Source organism: Pleurodeles waltl, chromosome 4_1, assembly GCF_031143425.1.
Source record: "Pleurodeles waltl isolate 20211129_DDA chromosome 4_1, aPleWal1.hap1.20221129, whole genome shotgun sequence".
In the NCBI taxonomy this organism is placed as follows: Eukaryota; Metazoa; Chordata; class Amphibia; order Caudata; family Salamandridae; genus Pleurodeles; species Pleurodeles waltl.
Genome location: NC_090442.1, coordinates 788,880,571 through 788,884,738, shown reverse-complemented (window position 1 = coordinate 788,884,738; position 4,168 = coordinate 788,880,571).

Below are 4,168 nucleotides of genomic sequence, written 5' to 3'. Positions count from 1 at the left end.
TACGTCTCACTCCCGCTTTGCTGTGGTTTGAGCATGGGTAAGACAGAGCAGAAACAGGCTAAACTTACCTTCGAAGCTGGGAAAAAGAGAGGTGGTGCTCCTGCCCCCCTGCTCAGAGAGGAGCCTCTTGAGGATGGTACACCGGACACCTCGGTCAGGGCCATGTTTCTTGACCTTAAAAGCAGCCTTGCAGGTATCGATGCTAAGCTCGATCACCTGACTGTGCAGCTGGACCGAATTAAGGCCAGGGTGGATGATCACGACTTTCGGTTCAATCATCTGGAAACGCGAACCTCGGAGCTGGAAGTCCAGTGAAATGGAGAATCGGAGCAGTTGCTCCATATGGAACGCGTGCTGGAGGTCAAACGCAATAAGAATGAAGATTTGGAGGCCAGGTCGCGCCGCAATAACATCCGCATACTAGGCCTTCTGGGGTCCACAGATATGGGCAGAATGGAAGACTTTGTAGAGGGTATGCTTGCGGAGCTTTTTCCTGCTGAACTTTCCTGGATGATGGTGGTGGAGCGGGCTCATAGGTCATTTGGGCCCAGACCCCCTCCTGGAACTCCCCCACATCCCATCATTGCCTGTTTGCTAAACTACCGGGATAGAGATGCTGTTTTACAGCTGGCCAGGGAGCAGAGACTGTGATCTACAAGAATGCTGAATTTAACTTTTTTCCAGACCACACTCCTAGTGTGCAGGCTGTACGCATAGCGTTTTTACCAGTTAAACGCACCATGAGCCAGACTGACGCCACATTTTCACTTATTTACCATGCAAAGATGAGGGTGCAGCACCGGGGTAAATTGCTTTTCTTCACAGATCCAAAGCTTGCCGCTAGGTTCGCCAAAACGGTGCCTAGGAGAGTGACGGAGGCGGTTCCGGACGGCCCTGGGACTGAGAGTGCAGCTTTAAGCGACAATGACTAAATGAGCAAGGGTGCTACTGACTGCGATTTCTTCTTGCTGAGTGGTGGGTGTCCCAGTTTTACATGGTCCCACCCCTTGCGCCGCTCTACTGCTTATTGTCTTGTTGACCCTCGCCCTCCTCCCCCTGTCCTGTTTGGGATAGCAGGACGGATGGCTTAGCCCTCGCCCCTTGGATGAGTCCTGGATGCATGATGTTTGTTAATAAAAGGGTTAATGTTGTACTGGGGGGTGGGTTATCTGCTTTGACCCAGTTGGGGGGTCTGCATGAGTGAGGGGTTGTGTACGTTCTTGTTTTGGGTCCATTTTCATCTTCTGTCTTTCTCCCTTTTCATTTCCTCTTCCCATGATGCTGGATGGCAGGACAGGGTGCTGTGGATGCGCTACGGTTTCGTAAGGCCTGTGGGAATGGCGCCGGGAGGTGTGACCTTGATCAGTTGTCTCACTTGGAATGTACGAGGCTTGAATGATGGGCGTAAGGTGCGGCTTATATCAGCGTACGTTAAGCGTCAGGAAATAGATATATGCATGTTGCAGGAAACTCATTTGGTGGCAGATATGCTGCACCGGCTAAAGGCTGGGTGGATCGGCGAGTGCCATTGTGCGGCGTTCTCGCGCTATGCTCGGGTGGTGGCGATTTTGCTCCATAAGGAACTGCAGTGGCGCACTCAGAAAATTATTGCAGATCCTAATGGCTACTATGTCCTAATGTAGACTAGTGTTGGTATACGGCCCGAACACGGACGACCCTGACTTTCGTGAGGTGTGGCGTTTGGTTGAGTCGCTTGGCAGCCTGTGCAGTGATCTGGGCGGGGATTTCAACGTGGTTTTAGATTCAGCTGCGGACCTCGAAAGCCTGGCCAGGATGCAGCACGTTTCTGCTGCTAGGGCTCTGTCGTCAGTTATGGCCGAAGGTGCATTGGTGGATATATGGAGGGCTAGACACGCGGCTGCTAGTGAGGTTATGTGTGTTAACTACGCCCACAACAGTTGGTCCCGCATAGATCGATGGTTGGGTTCAAGAGATGTGGAGCTCTGGACGCAGTCGGTGGAACACTTTGCCTGAACCTTGTCGAATCACTCGCCGGTTAAGTTAGTACTGGCGGTGCCTGGAGGGCCTGGGCTGACGAGGCTGTGGCGCTTACTGCATGGGGCACTGAGGAACACTACATTCCAGGAGGAGGTCCGTGAGGCCATTACTCATTATTTTGAGGAGAACCTTGGGTCCGTGAGTTCGGCGGGCACTCTGTGGGAGGCCTTTAAAGTAGTGATCTGAGGTGTGTGTTTCGCGAAACAGCATGGCGTGTTAAAGGTGCTGCGGTGGGACCTGGCAGACTTGAAAGAGCAGATTTTGGCGTGCCTGGTGGTGGACTGGTCTGGTGCCATGTTGGCGTCGCTCTATCGTGGTATGAGGAGGCCTCGCTTCGAGAGATTTGTTTCTTGGGGAAATGTGCTAGTGCGAGGCAATACGGTGAGTGTGAGAGGGCCGGGCGCACTTTGGCTCACATGTTGCGCAGGCCCTGGGCTAACAATTACATTACTGAGATAGACAGTGCTGAGTGTGAGCGGGTGGTGGGGACGGAAGGCGTTATGCAGGTTTTTACTTAATTTCTTGAGGACCTCTATGCCAAGCCCATTGGTCTGGAGGTGAGAGCGGCTCAGGATTACTTTTCTGAGATCTCCTTGCTTTGGTTTGACGTGGCACGCAGGTCTTATTTTGATACCCCGTTTTGTGTTGAGGAGGTGCATGCGTCGATTCACGGTGTGCCCGGAGATAAGTCCCCTAGCCTGGATGGATTGACTCCAGCGTTTTATAAAGAGTACGCTGATATATTGGCTCCTCACCTTTTGGAGGTCTATGCGGTGCTATGGAGACTGGTGTTCTCCCTCCCTCTCTTCGTGAGGCTTTGATAGTTACAATTCTCAAGCCAGGCAAGGATCCGCATTGCTGTGACTCGTACCGCCCGCTCTCTATGATTAACATTGACAATAAAATCCTGGCTAAGATGATCGCCGCGTGGGTACAGCCGTTGCTTCCGAAGTTAATCTTACCGGATCAGTCAGGTTTTGTGCCTGGAAGGTCTACGTCTCACAATCTGCGTACGTTCCTTGCGGCCACTAGCATGATTGATGCCGAGGATGATGCAGCAGCGGTGTTCTTGGACGCTACTAAGGCCTTCGATTCGCTGGTGTGGGAGTATATGTTCGCTCTGCTTGCAAGAATGGGCATGAGTGCGCGCTTCGTGCAACTGATCCAGCTGTTGTACTCCGTACCTGCTGCAAGACTACGGTTGAATGGCAGTGTTTCTGGCCCATTCCAGGTGGCTCGAGGGACTTGTCATTGATGCCCTCTTTCCCCGCTGCTGTTTGCAGTTGCGATGGAGCCTCTTGCGGCATATTTGAGACAACATCACAACATGAGGGGCCTACCTTTCCGACAGCGGCCCATCTTGGTTTCCTTGTACGCAGACGATATTGCATTATATGTTTGTGAGCCGTGGAACAATCTAGACGTGCTCCTGGACGAGATAGTTCACTTTGGTTCCTTTTCTGGTATCTCGATAAACTGGTCTAGGTCAGTGGTGATGCCCCTCACTGGGAAGAAGGTGGCATTCTCCTCCCAGTATCCTTTTGGATGGGCGGATGGCCCGGTGCGCTATCTGGGTATCTGGCTTAGTTGTGAAGTGGAAACGCTTTGGCGAGCCAACTATGGCAAGGCTATTGCGTGGTTGGAGGATAAAGTTGAGATATGGCGTTCACTGCCTCTTTCGCTTATTGGGCGAACTGTGAGTTTCCTGCGTCGCCTTCAGTCTGCCAAGATAGGACTGGTTTGGGCTGGTGGGCAGGACAGGATATCCTGGGAGAAGCTAACGCTGCCCCAGGTTTGGATTTACATTATTATTCTGCTCAGTCCCATCTTGCTTATTACTGGCTCCACCCTATCCGGTATTTACTGCATCCTGCTTCCGAAAGTGATGTGGTATGGCCTGACGGCCTGTCTAGAGTCCTTGGGGATCTTCCTCTGTACAGGGTGTGCAGTATGGATACAGTGCATTGCACGATTAGGGCTTGGACCACTTTGTTGCGCCGGTCGGGCGCAGACGTGCTCTTTGCTCCCTCGATGTCAGTGCTAGATGTTGCAGACGAAAGAATGTTTCGGGATGTGATTCCGGCCTCTCCGAGCTGGGAGACTAGTTTGAGGACGGGCGGTTGATATCCCCGGAGGCTGCGCTAGAGAG